This window comes from Manis javanica, chromosome 5, assembly GCF_040802235.1.
Source record: "Manis javanica isolate MJ-LG chromosome 5, MJ_LKY, whole genome shotgun sequence".
Lineage (NCBI taxonomy): Eukaryota > Metazoa > Chordata > Mammalia > Pholidota > Manidae > Manis > Manis javanica.
In genome coordinates this window covers 80,199,454-80,225,252 of record NC_133160.1, presented here as the reverse complement: position 1 = coordinate 80,225,252, position 25,799 = coordinate 80,199,454, and the positions used below count along the sequence as shown (strand labels likewise).

General features: G+C 39.9%; 1 protein-coding gene across 13 annotated transcripts in view; it reads left to right on the top strand.

Annotated features, from left to right (window-relative positions):
* Positions 1–237: 237 nt before the first annotated feature.
* ALPK1 (alpha kinase 1) overlaps positions 238–25,799 on the top strand; it is a 121,946-nt gene continuing 96,384 nt past the window's right edge. For 5 of the 13 annotated variants that reach the window (XM_073237162.1, XM_073237171.1, XM_073237169.1 and 2 more), the window contains exons 1-2: positions 240–391; positions 3,250–3,426. The gene's annotated coding sequence lies outside the window, so the exon portion shown is untranslated. Of the gene's footprint in view, positions 392–3,249; positions 3,427–25,799 lie in introns of all 13 variants that reach the window. The other 8 variants (XM_073237164.1, XM_073237163.1, XM_073237167.1 and 5 more) reach the window with 6 other exon arrangements.

The following is a 25,799-nucleotide window of genomic DNA, read 5'->3' as shown; positions in this document are numbered from 1 at the left end:
AAACGATGTCATGTTCCCTGTTTCTTAATGACATTCTCTGTCCTTGGCACTCAGGGGGATGAGACTCTCCAGTCTGACAGTCCAAAGTTCCTTGCACTTTCTTTGAAAGAAGGAACTTCTCTGCAATAACACGACTTCCAGGATTCCTTTCATCAAAACAAGTTCTAAAAGGGTGTGACTTAGGGTGCAAAACTGCTGTAAATACCAAAGTTGAATTACACAACCAGATTCTGAAATAGTGACAGGCTTTGCTTTCTTTCAATTTCCTGCTTCCTGTAACTGAGGCTGTTTATGAGAGACAGTATAGTTTAGGGAGGTTGTGCTAGAATTAACTTTTCTCAGAGTTAGATTCGCTGGTCTTAAAGTGTTTTTCCTCTTCTTCGAGATAAAGGTGAGTATCAGACTTTAAATTACAAAACTCAGTAGATGTGGGTACAAATGACAGCATAATGTGTACGGAGGTATTTTCTTAAATTATGATCCTCTTTCCACCTCCTGGTCTTGTTCACATTTAAATAACTTTAGAGCTCTAAGACATTTAACTTCTAAAGACTCCACAGAAAGGCGGAGGGGTGGGGGCGGGGAGGATGAAGACTACAACAGTAAACAGGTTATTACAAGAAAAGGAACCAGTTTTTTAGGTTTTAATAGCGAAGTCCTTAGGTCACAGGGCTTGCCAGACATGCTAGTGAACATCTGGCTTTGTCACTGAATCGAGATGTTTGATTAACACTTTAGAGAAGTTTAAATGACTTATTTGAAAAATTAACCCTGGGACTTTTGCTTGGAGTGCATAGGTATTGATAACAGAAACTATCTCTTTTTTGATGGCCTCAATAATTTTTCCAGGAAACAGACAGGTAAGGCTCCAAGAATTACTCCACTCATATGGGAAGAACCGACAGGAATTCTGGGTGTGGAAACACATTATGTGGAGAGACAGCATCTAGAAAAATTAAATTCCTTCCTGTTTCTATTTAAAGGACTCCTTTCATTAACAAATGTTAGCATTTGAAACTGAGGCTGGAGATTGTTTTGGAAGAAAAACGAATTAAAAACTTTAGGATTATTTGGAATTTGTAAGTGGGTGAGGGTGCAGAGAGGGGCAGGATCAGAAAGGAGGAAACTTGATATCCTAACATAATGGCACCTCTGTTTGTAATATTTGCTTCTATCTCCCTCTGCCTTTTCTTTTACTTAGTGCAGCTAGTACTCTTACAAGAAACAATATCCGGTTTGGGTTGGCTTTTCGGAGCACGTAGTTCCTTACACACAATCAGTATTGCCGTACAAGTCTATACGTGATGCTTCAGCAGAGTCTCCATGCTGTTTACTTTCTGCTCTTTCCTTCTTGGCCTCAAGTACAAGTGAACCATACACAGCATTAGTAATTGCACCACAGAAGCTGTGAGCTCCTGAATTTATGTGGTGTGTCAGCAGATCATATCTGTCTAGTGTGCATGATTTTGGGTAGGGGTGAGTGTAGGTTAATTCACAACTTGGTCAACACACAAGACCAAGGCAAATGCCAAGTGGAGCCTTTATATCCACTGACCAAAATAATTACTTCTCTTTTCCTACTTCCTCCTTCCAAACTCTGTCACCATGAAAAACAAAATACTTAAAATTATTTTTGCAAAAATTTATTTTCACTTCAAATATTCTTTGAGACTGAGACAAATTACCCAAGTTCTTCCACCATCAGATAACAGAATTATTTCACATCTTCCGTTTAGATGAGTGGTGTGCCAGTTTAACTTTAAACTTAAAAATATATTTTAAAATTAAAAAAGCTATACGTAAATCATGATGGATATTACAAAACCTCACAAAATAAAACTGTGAAATGAGCATGTCTGAAGTGCTAAGCTGGAGCAATCTCCCATGAGATGCTATGTAATTTTCGTTAAGAACAAGTGTGTGGATTTCAAAATATTTCTGAACTTCCACACCTCCTCCCATTGCAAAACAATTTCACTGATCCATTCTCCCAAACAGAACATACACTACTTTAACTATCCCTTAATCTATTTCAGAGAATGTTGGCTTTTCAGCATAAAAATGTTCATTTTAAATGTTTTTATTTCCTGAAATTTTAAGCATCCTATGGGTTAAAGAGCTCTAACAAGACTACAAAAACTTCTGGTGTTAAACTCATTCCATATATGTGATTGTATCTGTTCCCTCTCTATGTGAGGGAATCTGTTTCTTGTTATCTATTTTTGCAGGATGTGGTCATCTGTTTGGTTCATAAAGTTCTGTGACATAGACAAATTAAAAATAAGCATATCTGATGCTATCATTCTTCTATGTCTGAAGAACAGAGGAGATGATCATGGCTTAAAATCAGTTACATATTAATACAATTTTCCTAATGTATGATATACAAACTACTAATTTTAGGTGGTACATGTCCAAATTTTGGAAATTGACTTATGTGCTTAGTTTAATGTAAATTACAAGTGTAATTAGCTTACAAAATCTCTGATTTCATGGATATTATTGCTTAGGAAGATGTTAAGTAAAAACAAAGTAAGTCAATTTACTATTGATTTACAGAAATGATTAAATACTATTAGAGGTAATATACAAATATAGTAAAAATTGTAATGTGGCATGAAAATGGCTAACATGTTGGAAATATTGCACAATGTGTTTGAGAGGTGGATATTTTCTGAACCAGTGCAGTATCTTTGAACTTAATTGGTCCTTGGTTATAGAGCTCAATTGGTAATACCCTGTTGAATTTTCTAATTATAGAGGTACATAATATTTGATTGATAAAGAAACACTTTATCAAACTTTTATCAGATCTGAAGTCTTCACGAATTGTCATAAAATTGAAGAGATGTAGAAGGCAGCCAGTACTCCTTGAAATAATAATCAGAGCAAGGGTGAATTATCCCCAAGTAAACATTATAGCACCATCTTCCTGTTTCACAGAGACAGATATCTCTGAAGGGTGGGGAGAGGGTAGTCCTGAAGGGTGAGAGTTGGAAAGAGGACCAGAAACCTCACTTAGGTCAAGGGACATAAATGTGTCATGACATGTGCCAGTGCCTGCTGAAAATGGTCATGTTGGTCATTTCTTTTTTGGAATCCTTTCTAGGGAGGAAATAATTCTAAATATGGAGAAAATTCACAAGATGTCTGTCATAAGTGTATTTAGAAAAACAAAAAATTGCAAGCATTTGAACAAAGGGAAAAGGTTAAGCGAATTACAGCACAGTCTTTCCCCCTTATCCACAGTTTCAATTCCTGCACTCTCAGTTACTCCGTGTCAGCTGGGGTCCAGAAGCAGATGGTCCTCCTTCTGACGAATCCTAAGGTCAGTAGTAGCGTAGCTCTACATCACAGTGCTCCATCATCCATCTCATGTCTTCTTATCTAGTAGGCATCTTATCATCTCACATCGTCACAAGAAGGGTGAGTATAACACAGTAAGATGTTTTGAAAGTGAGAAAGACCACATTCATGTAACTTTCATTACAGTATATTGCCATAATTTTTCTATTTTATTATTCTTGTTAATTTCTTACTGTACCTATTTATAAATTAAACTTTATCATAAGTGTGTATATATAGGAAAAAGCAAAGTATATGCTTAGCAAAACCCAGTATATGACCCTTGAACAATGCAGAGATTAGAGACATTGACCCCCTGTGGAGTTAAACATCCATGTATAATTTTCGACTCCTCCAAAACTTAACTGCTAATAGCCTACTGTTAACTGGAAGCTTTACCAATGGCATAAATAGCCAATTAACACAGATTTGTATATTTTATGTATTATATATGTATCCTTACAATGAATTAAGTTAGAGAAAAGAACATGCTTTTCAAATAGTTGCAAATCTCCAAAAAGTTTTCCAATGTATGCATTGAGAAAAATATGTGTGTAAGTGGACCACGCAGTGCAAACCTGCATCATTCAAGGGCCAAATATATAGCGTCCAATACTATCCTTGACTTCAGGCATCCACTCGGGGGCTTGGGATGCATCCCCAGAGGAAAAGGAGGACTGCTGATGATGGGATGAAGAATAGCACAGCGTAGAAAACGCTGAGTGAAAAACAGATTCAGGATCATTAATGATTATACTTAGAACTGCCTAATACATCCCTAAAATAGTATGGTGTAAATTCACAAATACTATACAAGTGACTGTTGCCTTACAGGGATATATTCATTGTTCCTATCTCTTCCCTTTCTCTGTTTTTGAATATATAATATGATATTTTATTTCATTTATTTATTTTCTTGGGTATCATTAATCTACAATTACATGAGGAACATTATGTTTACTAGACTCCCCCCATCACCAAGTCTCCCTGACATACCCCATCACAGTCACTGTCCATCAGCTTAGTAAGATGCTGTAGAATCCCTACTTGTCTTCTCTGTGTTGAACAGCCCTCCCTGTGCCACACACCCCCCACATTATACATGCTGATCATAAGGCCCCCTTTCTTTCCCCCCACCCCTTATCCCTCCATTCCCACCAATCCTCCCCAGTCCCCTTCCCTTTGGTAACTGTTAGTCCATTCTTGGGTTCTGTGATTCTGCTGCTGTTTTGTTCTCTCAGTTTTTTCTTTGTTCTTATACTCCACAGATGAGTGAAATCATTTGGTACTTGTCTTTCTCTGTCTGGCTTATTTCACTGAGCATAATACCTTCTAGCTCCATCCATGTTGTTGCAAATGGTAGGATCCGTTTTCTTCTTATGGCTGAATAATATTCCATTGTGTATATGTACCACCTCTTCTTTATCCATTCATCTACTGATGGACACTTAGTTTGCTTCCATTTCCTGGCTATTGTAAATAGTGCTGCGATAAACATAGGGGTGCATCTGTCTTTTTCAAACTGGAGTGCTGCATTCTTAGGGTAAATTCCTAGAAGTGGAATTCCTGGGTCAAATGGTAAGTCTATTTTGAGCTTTTTGAGGCACCTCCATACTGCTTTCCACAATGGTTGAACTAGTTTACATCCCCACCAGCAGTGTAGGAGGGTTCCCCTTTCTCCACAGCCTCGCCAACATTTGCTGTTGTTTGTCTTTTGGATGGTGGCCATCCTTACTGGTGTGAGGTGATATCTCATTGTGGTTTTAATTTGCATTTCTCTGATGACTAGCAATGTGGAGCATCTTTTCATGTGCCTGTTGACCATCTGAATTTCTTCTTTGGAGAACTGTCTGTTCAACTCCTCTGCCCATTTTTTAATTGGATTATTTGCTTTTTGTTTGTTGAGGTGCTCAAGCTCTTTATATATTTTGGAGGTCAACCTTTTATCGAATCTGTCATTTATGAATATATTCTCCCATACTGTAGAATGCCTTTTTGTTCTATTGATGGTGTCCTTTGCTGTACAGAAGCTTTTCAGCTTGATACAGTCCCACTTGTTCATTTTTGCTTTTGTTTCCCTTGCCCGGGGAGATATGTTCATGAATAAGTCACTCATGTTTATATCCAAGAGATTTTTGCGTACGTTTTTTTTCTAAGAGTTTTATGGTTTCTTGACTTACATTCAGGTCATTGATCCATTTTGAATTTACTTTTGTGTATGGGGTTAGACAGTGATCCAGTTTCTTTCTCTTTCATGTAGCTGTCCAGTTTTGCCAATACCAGCTGTTGAAGAGACTGTCATTTCCCCATTGTATGTCCATGGCTCCTTTAACATATATTAATTGGCCGTATATGTTTGGGTTAATATCTGGACTCTTTATTCTGTTCCACTGGTCTGTGGCTCTGTTCTTGTACCAGTACCAAATTGTCTTGATTACTGTGGCTTTGTAGTAGAGCTTGAAGTTGGGAAATGAGGTGCCCCCTGCTTTATTCTTCCTTCTCAGGATTGCTTTGGCTATTTGGGTTCTTTTGTGGTTCCATATGAATTTTAAAACTATTTGTTCCAGTTTCTTGAAGAATGTGTTGGTATTTTGATAGCCATTGCATTGAATCTGTAAATTGCTTTAGGCAGGATGGCCATTTTGAAAATATTAATTCTTCCTAACCAAGAGCGTGGAATGAGTTTCCATTTGTTACTGTCCTCTTTAATTTCTCTTAAGAGTGTCTTGTAGTTTTCAGGGTATAGGTCTTTCACTTCCTTGGTTAGGTTTATTCCTAGGTATTTTATTCTTTTTGATGCAATTGTGAATGGAATTGTTTTCCTGATTTCTCTATTAGTTCATTGTTAGTGTATAGGAAAGCCACAGATTTCTGTGTGTTAATTTTGTATCCTGCAACTTTGCTGAATTCAGATATTAGTTCTAGTAGTTTTGGAGTGGAGTCTTTAGGGTTTTTTATGTACAATATTATGTCATCTGCAAATAGTGACAGTTTGACTTCCTCTTTACCAATCTGGATTCCTTGTATTTCTTTGTTTTGTCTGACTGCCGTGGCTAGGACCTCCAGTACTATATTGAATAACAGTGGGGAGAGTGGGTTTCCCTGTCTTTTTCTGATCTTAGAGGAAAAGCTTTCAGCTTCTGGCTGTTAAGTATGATGTTGGCTGTGGGTTTGTCATATATGGCCTTTATTATGTTGAGGTACTTGCCCTCTATACCCATTTTGTTGAGAGTTTTTATCATGAATGGATGTTAAATTTTTTCAAATGCTTTTTCAGCATCTATGGAAATGTTCATGTGGTTTTTGTCCTTTTTGTTTATGTGGTGGATGATGTTGAAGGATTTTTGAATGTTGTACCATCCTTGAATTCCTGAGATGAATCTCACTTGATCATGGTCTATGATCCTCTTGATGTATTTTTGAATTCGGTTTGCTAATATTTTGATAAGTATTTTTGCATCTATGTTCATCAGGGATATTGGTCTGTAATTTTCTTTCTTGGTGGGGTCTTTGCCTGATTTTGGTATTAGAGTGATGCTGGCTTCATAGAATGAGGTTGGAAGTATTCCCTCCTCTTCTATTTTTTGGAAAACTTTGAAGAGAATGGGTATTATGTCTTCTCTATATGTCTGATAAAATTCAGCAGCAAATCCATATGGCCCAGAGGTTTTGTTCTTCAATAATTTTTTTTGAAAAATTTTTTAAATTCATTTTGTTATCATTAATCTACAATTACATGAAGAACATTATGTTTACTAGACTCCCCCTTTCACCAAATCCCCCCCCACAAACCCCATTACAGTCACTGTCCATCAGCATAGTAAGATGCTGTAGAATCACTATCTTCAGTAATTTTTTGATTACTGATTCAATTTTTTTGCTGGTAATTGGTTTGTTTAGATTTTGTGTTTCTTCCTTGGTCAGTCTTGGAAGGTTGTATTTTTCTAGGAAGTTGTCTTCTTCTAGGTTTTGCAACTTGTTAGCAAATAGATTTTCGTAGTATTCTCTAATAATTTTTTGTATTTCTGTGGGGTCTGTCATGATTTTTCCTTTCTCATTTCTGATTCTGTTGATGTGTGTAGATTCTTTTTCCCTTAATAAGTGTGGCTAGGGGCATATCTATTTTGTTTATTGTTTCAAAGAACCAGCTCTTGGTTTCATTGATTTTTTCTATTGTTTCATTCTTCTCAATTTTATTTATTTCTTCTCTGATCTTTATTATCTCCCTCCTTCTGCTGACTTTGGGCTTCATTTGTTCTTCTTTTTCCAGTTTCAATATTTGTGACTTTAGACTATTCATCTGGGATTGCTCTTCCTTCTTTATATAGGCCTGGATTACTATATACTTTCCTTTTAGAACTGCTTTTGCTGCATCCCACAGAAGTTGGGGCTTTACGCTGTCAGTGTCATTTGTCTCCATATATTGCTTGATCTCTGTTTTAATTTGGTCATTGATCTATTGATTATTAGGAGCATGTTGTTAAGCCTCCATGTTTTTGTGAGCCTTTTTGTTTTCTTTAAACAATTTACTTCTAGTTTTATGCCTTTGTGGTCTGAGAAGTTGGTTGTTAGAATTTCAGTCTTTTTGAATTTACTGAGGCACTTTTTGTGACCTAGTATGTGGTCTATTCTGGAGAATATTCCATGTGCACTTGAGAAGAATGTGTATCCTGTTGCTTTTGGGTGTACAGTTCTGTAGATGTCTGTTAAGTCCATTTGTTCTAGTGTGTTGTTCAGTGCCTCTGTGCCCTTACTTATTTTCTGTCTGGTGGATCTGTCCTTTGGAGTGAGTGGTGTGTTGAAGTCTCCTAGAATGAATGCATTACATTCTATTTCCTCTTTTAATTCTGTTAGTGTTTGTTTCACATATGTTGGTGCTCCTGTGTTGGGTGCATATATATTTATACTGGTTATATCCTCTTGTTGGACTGCCCTCTTTATCATTATGTAATGCCCTTCTTTATCTCTTGTTACTTTATTTGTTTTGAAGTCTATATTGTCTGATACCAGTACAGCTACACCTGCTTTTTTCTCCCTATTGTTTGCATGAAATATCTTTTTCCATCCCTTCACTTTTAGTCTGTGTATGTCTTTGGGTTTGAGGTGAGTCTCTTGTAAGCAGCATATAGATGGGTCTTGCTTTTTTATCCATTCTGTTACTCTCTGTCTTTTGATTGGTGCATTCAGTCCATTCACATTTAGGGTGATTATTGTAAGACATGTTCTTATTGCCATTGCAGGCTTTAGTTTTGTGGTTACCAAAGGTTCAAGGGTAGCTTCTTTACTATCTAACTGTCTAACTTAACTCACTTGTTAAGCTATTATAAGCACAGTCTTATGATTCTTTATTTCCCTCCCTTCTTATTCCTCCTCCTCCATTCTTTATATGTTAGGGAGAACAGCGACCCCTAGTGGCTTGTGCTGGGCAGGTGCACGCAGATGGGTTCTCTGATTCTTGACTGGCTGGTGTGGAGTTAAGCTCCGTGATTGCTGTGGGCGTGTCTGGCCTCAGGGTACTGCTCCAATATGGCAGAGCGGCATCAGAGAGGAACCGGCCAGGAGGCTGTTTATCTCCGTGAGGGGTCTCTGAGCTGTGCTGCTGCCCAGGAGGTTAGGGCACCCAGAGTTCCCAGGGATTCCCAGCTGCTGGGCTAAGTGTCCCAGGATGCTTCCATCCAGTGGTGGGGTCCCTGTCCCTTTAAGTCTTTCAAAAAGTGCTCACTTTTCTTTGTCCCAGGGGTACCAGCTGCAGGGACCCACTCACAGGTTTTACTGTCCCATTCCCCTAGTATCCAGCACCTCACACACTGTGTGTCTGCGCTCCGGTGCGGATGGCTGGGGTGTTTAGCAGTCCTGGGCTCCCTGTCCCTCCTCGCTCTGACTCCTCTCCTCCCACCGGGGAGCTGGGGTGAGGGGCACTCAGGTCCTGCCAGTTCATGGCTTGTATCTTACCCCCTTCACGAGGTGCTGGGTTCTTGTAGGTGTGGATGTAGCCTGGCTGTTGTCCTGTATCTTCTGGCCTCTCTTTTAAGGATAGTTGTATTTGTTGTATTTTCAAAAATATATATGGTTTTGGGAGGAGATTTCCGCCGCTCTACTCATGCTGCCATCTTGGCTCCACCCTCCTCATTATGCATTTCTGACTTTTCTCTTAAATCCCTGGCTGCACTTCCTTTTAGAGTCTCTTTCTCTGTGTAATTCATACACTGAATTCTCTCTGCCTCCTTTCTCTCTTGTATATTCACCGAGTGAATGCCAGTTGTTGCACTGACACCAATTTACAACAACTGAAGGCCTTTTCTCTCTCTGAGTTCTAGACTCCTACTTCCAAACATAAACGTCTATCACCAGACACCTCAGTTCTGCATCCCACAGGCATCTCACACCTAACTTTTTCAACATTAGATTCATCAATTACCAACTCCACCAAGTACTCTTTATTGATATCCGGTGCTAACATTCAACACGTTGCTCAAACTAACACTTGAGGGCCACTGTTTCCTTTACAACAATATCTAATCAATTTGAAATCACATTGATTCTATTCTCTAAATATCTTTGGAAACTACCCATACCTGCCTAATCTTGATTCAGGCCCTCAGCATCTCACACCATATCCTGATCTCCTCAGCCACTATTCTACCTGCAGGGCAGTGTTTGAACAGTTTATACTGGATGGTATTGTTCAGATTCATCTGGTTTCCACAGCATGTGTTTTAATAGCCTTCATGATGTGCCATCTGCATACTTCTCCAGCTCCACCTTTGACCCCTCTCCAATACCCCCACTTAACTTAAGCTCCAGCAGTATGCTGCTGCTCATTCTTTCCCAGACACACCAGACTCTTGTCAGCACCTCTGCTTCCCCTCCCTGGAAAACCATATCCTTCTTCTGTGGCCTTTTTTCTCTTTTATTTCAAAATCTAGCTCAAGGCATCACTTTCTCTGAGAAGATTTGACTGACATCACTGCTTCCTACCAAAGTGTGTGGCCACTTTGTCCTGTTGGATTAGATATTTCTTAGGACCCAGAGCATTCCTCTATCCCAGAATGTACTGCTGTGAATTGTGATTATGTCTTCTTTGTCCCTGTTCAAAGCTGACCCTTTTTGAGTACTAAAACTGTCTCTGAATTCTCAGTACTTAGCCCAATGCATGGTATATTGTAGGTGCCCAATGTGGATTTGCTAAATATATAAAATTTCATGGATCTCTATTGTCATGCCTTATTTTTTTTTCTTTAAATGAGACTTACTACTACTTAAAGTTCCCTAGCTCACCAAGAAAATAATTTTTCTTGTGGATTGATTCAAACACTAATTCCATCAACTCAATATTTGAAGAATTAGACCTGTTTTTCACATATATAATGCTATCTACTCAAATAGAGACAGTAGAAAGTTGTAACATGTGAGAGATTTTACATTCTGGCAAATGCCTCCTCTGATTTGGTATTGTTTTAAAAAAACATATCCTGAATTTTTACTTCATCTAAATATATTTAAAGATTCTCAAAAAGAGTATTCTGAGTCAGCAGCCTCATATTTTAAAGCAGCTTTCTATAACATGGCCAAATTTTTGCTTTTGTGCGGTTAAGTTATTTTAACGTGATTTTGCTGTCTTTCCAAAATGACATCTATTTCAGGCTACCTTTATGAAATGTGAGGGAGATGCTACGAGGCAGGATGCTTTTGATCTGATGAGTTGGCCTCCCCTATTACAACCACCATTGCCTCTTCTATGCTGTGCAACCATGACCAAGTTACTTAATCACTATTGGCCTCTGTTTTCTCATCCCTGACATGAGGTTAAGTATGGTAATTACCCCTTATGGATTTTATGAGAATAAAATGACTTACTACTTTAAGGACCTAATCAGAATATTTGATAAACACAAATGCTAGCTGTTAAAGTCCTGCAGAGTCTATGTAGATCCTGTGCTACCAGACCAGGCTGACACTGATTTTCAATTACTTGCTGCTAAATTTTGAGAGGGTGAAAACAGCATTACAGTATTATAAAGTTGGAAAGGACTTCAGAGACCTCAGCAAAATCCCCTAATTTTAGATAGAGGAAATTGAGGTCTAAGCAGGCAGAGGTGACTTGCCTAAATTTACACAGCTGGTTTGTGACAATCAGGATCAGAACCCGGCTTCTAGTGTGTGATGACTGGCAAGAGCTTTCACTGGGGAGCAAGAGACTTTCTGCATGGTTGAGGTCTAAGATGAAGTGCCTAGATTGCAGACTGCAGGGCATTCATGAACAGGCAGTATTTAAAGATCTAAGAACCTAAGGAAGCAGGACTTCATCCCTGCCCTAAATCACACTCACTCTCTGCACCAATGCTAAATAATGGTAGTTAATAGTAACAATATAAGTATTCATTTTCATTAACACATATTTATTGAGCATGTGCTATATGTCGGTCTTTTGCCATAAGGTTTATATGCATTATCTCATTTAATACTCACTACAGTGAGTCAGATACTATCAGTAGTAGTATTTGCTTAATAAATGGTAATTATTACTTCCACTTCTTTGCTAAGCTAAGCTAAGCTATGGGCATGATTCCATTGCTTTACCTCATGCTTATACTTCCTCCATCTCTAATTCCAATCATGTATGAACTAAAACTCTGCCAATCATCTCTTCACATTGCCTTTGAGTGAGGCAACACACATGCCAGACCAGACTTCCCCAGTACCTGCAGCTGTGTCTGCCCTTCAGAGGGCCTGTCTTACTTGAACAGACCCCTCCAGAAGAGGTCCTGGCCTTAACTGCCATCTGCTCCATCCTGCTAACAACTACACTATGCCTGCTCTACACATCATATGAGATATCTTTTCCAGGAAAAATTAGCTGATAAAAATTAATTGATAAAAACGAACACTTCCTGATGAATGTTGTTCATCACTCATTACTGGTGTTAGGTGGGATGTTAGGGGGGCAGACAGAGTGGTGACAATTTCCAGTTCTAAAGCAAGGTTGAAGGAAAAACAGAAGATAACACGTGCAGAAACCACCGCAGGTAACCATTGGACATGAGGGAAAGGAAGCACCAGCGAGATACATACAGTGTCACAGTGTTTTTGCTAAATTGCTTCTGAACACACTTAGCCATCTCTAAGATGAGAAAATCAGACTACTCAATTATAGTCAAAAAATGCTTAGATACCATTTGAGAAATTACACCTTTTAAAACTTCATTATAAATATTACAACTCTGTAGAGAAACGCTGATACACAAATATTTTTAGTGCTCATACTCTAGTGGAACCATGGGTAATCCTTCTTTTCTTTTTTACTGTATTTTTCTCCAAATATTTTTTCAAAACTGTTTTGCTCTCATAATAGTGTTTTATGCCCTCTTAAAGGTGTTTTAAAAATCAAGATAAAAATATATCAGAGTTATATGGCACAATCTTCAGGACTATGATTTAAACACTTCTTGATTGCACCTACCGGAAAGCACCCAGTAGGCTGGTAATACCTCTTACTTGCAAACCAGTAGCTGAACCTGTGTACAAAAAAGGAAGTCATGGTGAAAGCAAAGAAAAGCATTGCTAATTATAGAACAGATGGACATCAGAAGTCCCACGTTATTTCAACACAGTTATTTCCCAAAGTCACAGCTGTCAGAAGAAAAGCTTTTAGACTGCAGCTGCACACGCACAAAGTGAAAGGCTGAGTGGCCATGAAGAAACCAAAATTTTTCCAAAAGCTGTAACCTTCGGATCACTCCATCTGCTCCCTCTCAGCCTCTTGTGGGTGCACAGCTCCCCTTAGAGCTGACCTTTCACTTCGCCTTCTTGGAAGGGGGAGTCATTAACTGAGGTAGATCAGGGATTCAATGTGGACATGTTGAGAATGTGATGCTTAGAGGAAATCCAAGTGCAGATATGAAATAAATAGTTGTAAATATGTATCTGAAAAGTTCAAGAGAGGGGTTTGGACTGGAGATAGAAATCTGATGATGGTTAACCAATACATGGTACTTAAAACCATGTGTGGAATGAATGTACTGAGTGAAATCACCAAGGAGTGGATTTAAATGGAGAAGGGAAGAGGGCCTGAGGCTGAGCCTTTTGCAAAATACAGCGTTAAGGGGTTTAGGAGAGGAGGGGGAACCAACCAGAAAGGCTGAGAAGGTGTGATTAATGCGGAAGGAGAACACCGAGAAAGAGAGTGTGGTGTCCTGGCAGGCCACAGAGGATGGGGAGCTGGGTCACATGCTGCTCATGGGTCGACCGAGACGGGGGAGGGGGGTTGGTGAGAAACGACTGCTGGGCTTAGCAATGCGGAGTCCATCAGCCCCTCGGCAAGGGCAGTTTCGGCAGAGTGGTGGGGCCGTAGCCTGACTGAGGTGTAGTCAGGAGAGAATAGGAAGAGCTGGGTCGGAGGCTCAAGTAGGGGCAATTCGTTGAAGGAATTTTGCTGCAAAGGGCAATAGCTACTGAGGGGAGTGAAGTCAAGAGACGACTTCTAAGATGGAAGACATCAGTTTGGCAACTGATACGATGTGAACCGACGGAAAGCAAAAACTCGATGATGTAAGAGACAGAGAGGAGAGAGAAATGGTGCATCGATGAGCCTGAGTAGGAGGGGGTGGAACTACTGCGTGAATGGGGCGATTGGTTTTAGGTAAGAGACTGGGTGATTCATCTCTGACAGCAGATGGGAACACAGAGTGTGGGGTGCAGGCGCTGTTAAGAGTGATAGAGGTAGAGGAGTCTGTGCAAGTCCTCTTCTGATTGTGGAGAAAGAGGGTGGAGAAGGAAGGGAGAGCAGGTGTGGAATAGGCACATGAGAGAGCGGAAAACGAATAGGCCCCAGGAGCCCAGCATGATTGCCTGTCAGCATTCACGGAACCGCTGAGATTCGGAGTCAGAAATTTACAGTGAGATCAGGAGGCATGGTTATGTTTTTTTCCCCCAGGTTTGTTCAGATGCGTAAAAGTTGGATTAACTAGAGTTGTGATTTTGACATGCAGATATTTTAAACAAAGGAGTCAAAGGTGTACGCAGGTGGTGATTCTCATGACTGACCGTGAATACTAAACTGGTTAAGGAGAGGAAAGAGGACCTCAAGGGACTGAGGGTCCATAGAAAGGTGGTAGGATCAATGGAAGAGAAGTCCCAGTGGGATTTTAAGATTGTGGATCTGGGGGACTAAAGAGGGCAAGGTAGGAGATCGTGGACAGAGAGTGGGATACATGAATTTGAGAAAACAGAAGAGTTTCCGGTCTTGGTAAAACAAAGCCTAGGCTGTACAGCCTTGGGAATAAATGCCTCATGCTGACTGAAGGACAAGATCTTTGGGAGAAAGGATTTCAAAGAGCCAAGAGTTCCTTATCACTACACAATTGCTGACATGTCCAAGAAAAGGCATGGCATGGGGAAAGAACCGGCGATCCGGGAGTTGACATTCTGGGGGAGCTGGCGGTTAACAGCAACAATGAGGGGTAGTGAGTGATGACATGAGATTCAAAGATCGGGGATGTGTGTGCAGATTAAACAAGGGAGGCAAAAGCAAGGGCCAAAAGTGGGAATGGAAGACAGGCAGCTGCTTATCTAGAACTGGTGGTTCAGGGGCTATAGGAGTATAAGCTGTAAACAACCAGGGGGATTCCCTATCTCCAGCAAGCTCCAACAGAACTTCCTTAAAAATCAGTGAATGAAAGGTTCAGAACTTTAAGAGACAAGATATCATCCAAAAGAATTTTCAGCAAAGCCTCTTTATCTTCTGCATAACAAAATTATCAGATAGCGCCACCCCTGCTCATTTAGACCTCAGGTGGTGAGGTTTTTCTCATGGTTGAACAGTTTTGAAAGTCTAAGGAGAGATTAGAAACCGCCTCCTCTATTTAAGGGAATGGGGGAAGAGACCAAAAGAGATATGCCCCCCGACAAGCACTTTGGACAGGATCTACTCTTCCAAGATGTGACAGTCCTCCTTTTTGTATATCTAAAGCCATGGACCACGATGACCAGTTGTAGCTTGTCCACTCTCATTTGGGACTCGAGAATATGAGTCCTCTGTGCTCTTATCCAAATCCTTCAAATAGCAAGCATGCAGTAATGCTTATGATACAAAGAAGGGAATGAAGGGTAGAGATTATTCCTTATTCTGTTCATTTTTCTATAATAAAGTCTTCTGTGTTTAATGTGTTTTTTTTTTCATAACTAGAAAGTTCTTCTAAATTGGATTGAAATCTAATGAACATAGATTTTGGATAAGTTTTCATATGGATAAACTTTTGAACTAAGTTCTTTTTTCCTAATTATATAGCCATGCACAGCCATTGTAGAAGATACGGACAGAAGAGAAAAATAACCAAAACCCCTGGGAACCTAGATGTAAATTAGATATGGTCTCAGAGAAAGGGAATAAATACTAAAATTTAATGGAAGTCTAATATGTGTCATGAGCTTTCTGTTTCTTTTTTAATCTTTGCAGTAATCTTATGGGGAAGTGGTGCTAGCCCCATTTAGAGATGAGGAAGATACCGTTCGTTTCAGAAAGCCTGAGCTGCCTGTTGAAGGTGACACAGAGTGAGTGGCAGGGTTAAGACACAAATTCATGGCTTTCTTCCTTCGAAGCTCTTGGCTGTTTCATGCTCCCAGGTTGCCTTCTGGCACTTAAGACCTCGCCAAGGAGACAGGAGAATATACAGCTAACTGTAAGTGAGCAAAAAACCATGACAGCAATTATTTCTGCCAGCTAAGAGTCAAGAAGGCTTGAGAGAAGTGGCATTATAATCTAAGACTTAAAAACTGATTATTTCATTAGAAATGGGGACGGCAGCATTCATTCATCCATTCACTCTTCCATTCAGAAACATGCATTGAGCTTCGACTATGTGACTACACACAGCTAGCTCCAGCTGTATGCTAGAAGTTCGAGAGAGGATGAGTGAGACACTGACCACCCTCAGAAGTCACAGTCTCTGGGGTTAAGTAACTGCTGCATGACAGAACCTGTTGCCAAGCTATGCCACAGAGCTGAAATTCAAGGCTACTAAGAGCAAGGGCACAATGGCAGAAGTTACACTGTGTGGCAGGTGGTGTTGAGCATGGCAGATTGGACTTCATCCTGTATGAAACAGCAAGCCAGCAGACATTGTTAAGTAGAGAAGTGACACAGTTCTGCTTTTAAGCCACTGACTGGCAGTGCATGAAGGATAAGGTTTAGGAACAGGGAAAAAGACAGGTGGTGAGAAAACCAGTCTAAAGGCTAATAGTCCAGACTGGAGATGGAGAGGACCTGGGGCAGGCAGAACAGAGAGACTGAGAGAGCAGAGACCATATGTATGAGGAGTTGATGGTATTCATCAACTGTAAGATGTATAGTGAAAATAAGACAGGGGTCAAGAGAACAGCATAACAAAGGCTTTAGGTCATGTATATGTTCAGAACCATAGCACTGTTTGCAAATAAGGAATCCATGGAGAGTTTCATAAATAGATAACACTCTCTGGAATTATCAGTATTTCTTTCATACATTTAGTCATTCTAAAATATTCTAACAGTTTAATAGATTTTTTCCCAAGCAGTTTAAACATGCCCTGCTATTCTATTTGTACTATTAATTTGATTAGCAAATTCTTTCTCCATAGATAGTACAACTGTACTTCTTATCATTTTTATATTGAAACATCATAGATTTTGAGACAAATGGATTAGTGAATTTGTTTCTATAATGAAATTCAAAAAGATGAATGGATTTTTACTGAAACGGAATTTTGAAAGATTATTGGTCAGGGAAATAATATCAAATTTTGGCTCTGAGGCTGTGGAGCACCTGGCAGAGGACTGACTGCTTTCTCACTCTGACCGACCTGCAGAGGCTGAAACAAACCCCTTGGAAACTCACATAGAAACAACTGGCATTATTAGACACATTTTAAAGAATGTCACACATTTTCAAATTTTAAAGAGTGTCATTCAGTCATTCAGTGTTGGACAATAGCCCTTCATTCCATGCTTAATGCTAAACACTGTTATGCCAAGCTGATGGCTATAAGGCAAGAGACACGATGATTCATGAAAATATACAAAAGTTAAAAAAAAAAAGAGAGAATTTAAACTTCAGCAGCAGGGGGGAGGACGGAAAGAAGAGGGAGAATGATTGTGGGAACCAGAGATATATTTGAAAGTGAAAAGCAGTTCAATGCTAAGCCACCCAAAAGGTCATGGACATTAGATGTATATGTTTCATTTCCTCCCTAATGTGTTTGTATTTCAGACAGACTAAGTGGCCAGTTCAATTTAAAAGTGCCACATAACCACCGTTAGGTTTTGAAATCCTTTTCCTGGCTGTGAGTTGCTGTCTCTGCACATCCTCATTTCAATCATTCAGGATGTCCGTTTTTTTCTCCAAGAGTAAATATCATGTCACTTAGTTTTTACATTAAATATTTCTTCAATTTTACTTAAAAAATATGCACCACATTTAATGATTCACCAAAGTTTTCCATTCTCTTAGGTCATTATTAAGTCTTGTAATTTATTTCATTTTTTTTGTTCTGTAGAGTTCCACATTTGTTTTCATTAAGTAAAAATATACATCTAGTTAAAGGTGTTACATGCCACCAGAAGAGGGTGGCAGTGAGGCACTAGAAAAAAGAACAAATATACAGCCCCTTAAATTGCAGAAAGGCAGTTAAGACCAGATGTGAATGACCTCAACATTTGTTGGGGCTGACATCCTAATTAACTGTCCCCTTTTCTGAGCCAGAAGCTATGACATACACATCGTCACAGAGTTTTCAGAAAATCTGCTGATATCCTTATAATGTAATATGATAATAAATTAGTGGAAACTTCTGTTAAGACTGATGAGGATGGGCACTAAGAGACATTCTGAAAACTTTACATCATTTTGAAGGAAAAAGATTTGAGAATGAATTAAAAGTAAGCATGTGTTGCTTGTCACTTCAGGAGTGTAGGCAGAGAATTTAATCATTTGTAAAGACAATAAAAGGCATCTTATCTACTTTGAGCACTACAGATATTCCTGATAGAAAAAAATATTTCTGACTTATCAAATATACAGTAATCAATGACAGATACAGATTAAGCAACTAAGAGAGGTTGCCCAGATTCAGCTGATAAACATTTCCAGCTTTTATAAACATCTAACAACAAATGTTTTCTGAGTACCTCATATGTGCTAGGAATTATTCCATGCTGTTGAAGAGAGCAAAAGAGACACATTTCCTGCCCCACTGGAGTTTGTATTAGAGTGGGGAAGCTAGACATTAAACAAAACCTCACAATTAATTCACAGTTACAACTGAGGAAAAAAATGGAAAACAGTTTACCACAGGGCTCCAAATAAATTAGCTTGAGTTCAACCCCATAACTGTAAATGAAGTGAAGTTGAAAGTAGGAATCAAGAACAATTTGTCATAAGTTCTTAATGCCCATTTGTGTTATTTATTTCCTTAAACAATAACTAAGATAGGTACAGTAAAATTTACACATTTATAAAAGTAACATTGCAAAAGACTATTTGGGTAGTTGTTAAGCAGCATAAAACACTTTGCCAATTTAAAGTGTTGTAAAATTCCCCATGCCTCCCTGACTGCCTCAACTTAATGAAAACACCATGTCCGTCATCATGCTAGCCCAGCGGCAGCTGAGAATCTGTCCTCATTTGGTCCACTCTAAATCCCAAATCTCAGTCCTGAAAAACACTTGTGTAAATATAATTTCCTCCTCCTCTTTTTCATTTGTCTTCATTGGCATCTCTGACATCCCTGATTCCCAGTTTGCCCAGGCTATGAGCCCACTTCTAGACCCCTAGCCTCTCTCTGAGTCAAGAACACTTGGCTAAAAAGGTTACCTATGGTTTCATAAACACTTTGGACTTTTGTTTTGTTCCTTTGGCCTCAATCGTGTACAGTTCCCAAACTTGGGTCGACTCATTCTGTTAACACCAGTTCCTCACATCTGCCAAGTCCCAAATGTGTGATACTGAGAAGTCCAGGTGGTTGTGAGTGGGTTTGTGCTGCAGCCAAGGAACACTGACCTTGGGGAATCCACTGCTTTTTATAGCAAGCATGCTCTTTGTCCCAGAGGGAAGCATTACCTCATCCCTCAAGGTTGCTGCAAATACAATCCTGATAAACAGCCCAGGCAGAAACTGGTCTGGCATTCTTTCTTTTTTTTTATTTTTTTATCATTAATCTACAGTTACATGAAGAACACTATGCTTACTAGGCTACCCCCATCACCAAATTCCCCCCCTCCACACACACCCCACCACAGTCACTGTCCATCAGCATACTAAGATGCTGTAAAATCACTACTTATCTTCTCTGTGTTGCACAGCCCTCCTCATGCTCCCCAACCATATTATACATGCTAATTATAATGCCCCCCCTTTTTTTTCCCGTCCTTATCCCTCCCTTCAGACCCATCCTCCCCAGCCCCTTTCCCTTTGGTAACTGTTAGTCCATTCTTGGGTTCTGTGATTCTGATACTGTTTTGTTCCTTCAGTTTTCCTTTGTTCTTATATTCCACGTATGAGTGACATCATTTGGTACTTCTCTTTCTCCGCCTGGCTTATTTCACTCAGCATAATACCCTCTAGCTCCATCCATGTTGTTGCAAATGGTAGGATTTGTTTTCTTCTTATGGCTGAATAATACTCCATTGTGTATATGTACCACATCTTCTTTATCCGTTCATCTACTGATGGACATTTAGGTTGCTTCCATTTCTTGGCTATTGTAAATAGTACTGCGATAAACATAGGGGTGCATCTGTCTTTTGCAAATTGGGCTGCTACATTCTTAGGGTAAATTCCTAGGAGTGGAATTCCTGGGTCAAATGGTATGTCTATTTTGAGCTTTCCACAATGGTTGAACTAATTTACATTCCCACTAGCAGCATAGGAGGGTTCCCCTTTCTCTACAACCTTGCCAACATTTGTTGTTGTTTGTCTTTTGGATGGTGGTGATCCTTACTGGTGTGAGGTGATATCTCATTGTGGTTTTAATTTGCATTTCTCTGATGACTAGCAATGTGGAGCATCTTTTCATGTGTCTGTTGGCCATCTGAATTTCTTCTTTGAAGAACTGTCTGTTCGGCTCTTCTGCCCATTTTTTAATTGGATTATTTGCTTTTTGTTTGTTGAAGTGCGTGAGCTCCTCATATATTTTGGATGTCAAGCCTTTATCAGATCTGTCATTTATGAATATATTCTTCAATACTGTAGGGTACCTTCTTGTACTATTGATGGTATCCTTTGCTGTACAGAAGCTTTTCAGCTTGATATAGTCTCGCTTGTTCATTTTTGCTTTTGTTTCCCTTGCCCAGGGAGATATGTTCATGAAGAAGTCGCTCATGTTTATGTCCAAGAGATTTTTGCCTATGTTTTTTTCTAAGAGTTCTATGGTTTCATGACTTACATTCAGGTCTTTGATCCATTTTGAATTTACTTTTGTGTATGGGGTTAGACAGTGATCTAGTTTCATTCTCTTACATGTAGCTGTCCAGTTTTGCCAGCACCATCTCTTGAAGAGACTGTCGTTACCCCATTGTATGTCCATGGCTCCTTTATCATATATTAATTGACCATGTATGTTTGGTTTAATGTCTGGAATCTCTATTCTGTTCCACTGGTCTGTGGCTCTGTTCTTGTGCCAATACCAAATTGTCTCAATTACTGTGGCTTTGTAGTAGAGCTTGAAATTGGGGAGCGAGATACCCCCACTTTATTCTTCCTTCTCAGGATTGCTTTGGCGATTCGGAGTCTTTGGTGTTTCCATACGAATTTTTGAACTATTTGTTCCAGTTCATTGATGAATGTTGCTGATAATTTGATAGGTATTGCATCAAATCTGTAGATTGCTTTGGGCAGGATGGCCATTTTGATTATATTAATTCTTCATAGCCAAGAGTATGAGATAAGTTTCCATTTGTTATTGTCCTCTTTAATTTCTCTTAAGAGTGTCTTATAGTTTTCAGGATATAGGTCTTACTTCCTTGGTTAGGTTTATTCCTAGGTATTTTATTCTTTTGATGCAATTGTGAATGGAATTGTTTTCCTGATTTCTCTATTAGTTCATTGTTAGTGTATAGGCAAGCCACAGATTTCTGTGTATTAATTTTGTATCCTGCAACTTTGCTGTATTCTGATATCAGTTCTAGTAGTAGTTTGGAGTCTTTAGGGTTTTTTATGTACAATATCATGACATCTGCAAATAGTGACAGTTTAACTTCTTCTTTACCAATTTGGACTGGTTATATTTCTTTGTGTTGTCTAATTGCTGTGGCTAGGGCCTCCAGTACTATGTTGAATAACAGTGGGGAGAGTGGGCATCCCTGTCTTGTTCCCGATCTCAGAGGAAAAGCTTTCAGCTTCTCACTGTTCAGTATAATGTTGGCTGTGGGCTTATCATATATGGCCTTTATTATGTTGAGGTACTTGCTCTCTATACCCATTTTGTTGAGAGTTTTATCATGAATGGATGTTGAATTTTGTCAAATGCTTTTTCAGCATCTATGGAGATGATCATGTGGTTTTTGTCCTTCTTTTTGTTTATGTGGTGGATGATGTTGATGGATTTTTGAATGTTGTACCATCCTTGCATCCCTGGGATGAATCCCTCTTGGTCATGGTGTATGATCCTGGTCTGGCATTCTTGACATACCCAACAGAACTTGCAGAGATGTGCACAGCCCATGATGTACTGACTGCCTCTCCCAAACATGTCCTGTAAGAGTAAGGATTGTGGTTATCCTGGCACATCAGAAAGGCTCAATAGATACCTTTTGAATCAAGTTAATTAATTAGTGAGAAAAATGGGGACCACTGAGGAACAAAAAAAGCTCAAATAGCATGAATCCTCTAAGGGAACAGTTACAGATTTCCAATATGATCAGGGGGAAAAGTCAGAAGTGTGATGAGAACTAAGACTCCATGGACCACCTGACTGTACAACACGATTTCTAAGCACACTCCTCTCAGGGGAAGTGAGTCTAGGAATCATATCTAAAATAATTCCTGATTCAGTGCGAACAGCCTAAGGCAAAGCCTATGGCTTGCTAACTTAGTATTACAGTAAGCACTATTCTTTATATCTGCGAGCCTTTTGCCAAATACCAAATTTCATTGAAAGTTCTTTTTAAAAACCTTTAGAAACCATAACTATTTGGGAACTTTGACCAGTCATGATTCTTACTTTGTCTAAATGGTAAATTGGACTACAAATCAAAGTAGGTTAGGCTAATAAATTTGGTTAGAATTAAATAGTTCCTTAGAAATCTGCAGTGCACCAAATGAAATATCTTAAGATATTTCAAGATTCTCTTGAAGGAAAGGAATTTACCTGAAATACCTTGTCAGAGCTTAGAAGTGAGGTACTTGAGATGTGTAAGTTGGAAGGCCACACTTGTGAGGGGAGTTTAGTTTCACCTTGATGATTATCACTCCTGTTTCTTGGGACCACATGAGCCCAAGTGACTAAAAAAATGTAGGCTTTGTTATTGCGGATCTCAGCTTTGAGCCTCCGCACTCTGCATTTGTTCTGGATGTGTGGGGTCTCGACCTCCATGAGCTGCTGCTGCGGTGTCACCGGTCTCCATCAGCTGCTCTCCAGGTTGGGGGTTGATCGCCTCCAGAGTTCATGAATGTTAGATAATTTGAGCTTTTAAGCATGTACAAGTTTTTCTGACTTTTCAAGGAAAGCCTTGCTTTTAAAAGATTTATAATTCCCCTCCTCTCGCCTAAACCCAGGTTGCTCTGAGGTGGTGGGGTTAGAGGGCTTTGAGTAAACTCTGCCTCACTCAGAGCCTTTCACTCAGACTGTAGCTGAGGTCCCCAGACAGGCCACATGTCTAGGACCCATTCCCACATCGGTGAGCTCTCAGCCATCCCAATGCTCTTTCCTTTCCTCAAGTTTAAGGAAACCTTCATCATCCTTTTATCTTTGCAAGTCTTTGCAGTAGAGATGATCACCCTTTCCTCCTGCAGTCACATCTTCCTTGCCAACATCGCATTTTCACACAATTTGCTCTATTCTTCCCTGACAGCTGAGAACTGAGATCATCCCGTGCAACACCACCCTGCAACCAGAGTCACTGTTCTATGCCTGAGTACTGGGGTGGACGGCTGATGCCGTCCATGAGTAATGAGCCAAGTGGTGTGTTAGGTTTTTTCTTTAAACTAAGGATGCTGAGACTAGTTAGCTTGTGATGAGGCCTGAATCAGAGGGCTTCTAAAGCCCTCATAAGGGGATCAGATAGAGATGGTCTACAGAGAGAAAAAGAGCAGACCTTGTCTGTTCTGTTCACCTCTGTTTTCGTAGCACCTCACATGATGCCTGACACATAGCAGGCACTCAGTAAGTCTTGGTGGAATGAATAAACAGACTGTGGAGAGAGACAAAGGCAGACAGAGACAGGTTACTTTTGCCTTCAACAGCTTTGCATTTCCAGGCTCTAATTCCTCACAAGGACTCTCCCCTTGTGTCCTTGTGTCCATGAGATGTCCCTGTGTCCATCCAGTAAATTCCCTGTCATGCTGAAGCCAGTGTGGGTGTGTTCTGCTCCCTACAGCTAAATTAAACCTAGGAATCTCTTTATCCAGAGTTCCCCCAAATCATCAGTCTTTAAACTCTTGCTGTCCTCAGGAAGCTAAGGTCTTCATGCAAACTGGATCTTAGTGACTTGTTCAGAAATTGCTGAATTCCAGAGGTGGGCAAGCCTCCAGTTTGCGTAAGTGAACCTCACCGTTTGGAGACAGGAAAAGGAGCAGACACTCAAATTCAACTGAAAGTAAAGAAATTACCTCCAAAAATAAAGCTTGATGGTCTTCTTAAAAGGCAACCTCTAAAGAAAAATATGACAGAAACACCAATTTGAGGATCCTTTGGGAGAGAGGGCCGGGTCCCAGGCATTGCTGGTTGGACAGGACTTTATTAAAGTCTGCGAGGAGGATGAAGCCTGATCAGGAGACACTTGCTATGTAACCTAAGCTCCAAGAAGAGGAGCTGTGGCTCGTGCTTCACCTTGGCCTTCTGGAATGTTGTTGGACTAACTTGGTGAGGCAGGAGACTTCTCTGCAGTTTCTGAGTGTACCCTCAGTTATGGTACAGGAGGATGGTTATTTTTTCTGGCTCACCTAAGCAACAGGGGACTACTGCTGCCAGGGCATGTAGAAACCTCAAGGAGTGGGGGAGGAGTAGATGAAAAGGCCACAGGCAACCATTCTGGGTTTGAAACATGAAGAAATTCAGTACTTGAAGGCAATGTGGTGGATTTGTGAGGAGTATAGGTTTGCTGTGAGATAGATCTCCAAAAGCAGCCCTGCAACTGACCAGTTCTGTGCTCCTGGCTGTGCTGCTTCATGTCTGATGGCATCAGATTTCTCATGTGCAAGATAAGAATAATAATCCTTCATAAATTTAGTGTACGTATTAAATTAGATACTATCTGTAAGTTCCTAGGCCAGTGGCACCAAGCTAAGTGCTCAGTAAAGGGTAAGGATGATTAGGCTTTGTGACACAAGCATGAAGGGGAAATGGGTTACTTTTACTTAAACCAGAAGAGAGATTGATTTGTTTTTAAGTTGAGAAACATAAAACATATTTCATAGCTCCTCTTCACTATTACCTTTATAACATAAATCCTTGTGTGGTAAGGAAATGTAAAAGAAAAGACTGGTAAATATCTAACAAGACAGTAGTCATGCAGCAAATAGCCATCAATTTTCGTATCTATCAACAGTTAGCTGTGTAAATTCCCTAAATGAGAGGCATATGGGAATTCTCAAATGCAGTCTTCTGAAGACCTTAAAAGCAACTGTAAACCGTGTGACCTGTAGGTGGCGAACTTGGATAGGGTGACTACTAAGCAGTGAACATCTAGGGAAGAGAGCTGGGTTTTTATTTTGCTGAAGGAAGGACAGTAAAATTGATACATGAATAAAGGCTGTGCACTGCACCAAGCCTAAAGAATGCTTTGCTGACACCCTGGGTTCCTTCCAAAGGGACCATCAGTCTGTCTGTTAAAGTGAGTCTACCCTCACTTAAGTCATGGGTTCTTCTAAAGGCCAAGACTGCATTAGCTTCTGGTGAGAGGTCTTGGTTGAACATTCAGGCTGGCTGCTAGTCACTGACACAAGGAAAGGAGTTATCAGGTAGGGAACATGGGTGGATTTCTTGTAAGCCTCTTGAGGGGTACAGAAATGTACACTCTCAAAATATCCATATGTAACACCATTGAATTATCTGAACCCCATTGTACAACCACATCTTCTAATCTATTAAATAATTGTATCCTCCCTTGCTCCCTTCTTGCCACTGTTGAGTATTTGTTCCATGCACTCCCCAAGGCAATCGTTTAGGGACCAATTACCATCCTTTATTGACATAATTTCACTGACTGACAGATTTCCAGAGTACCACGCTGAGCATTCAGAACTCCTGAAGGGGCTCTGTGGTACT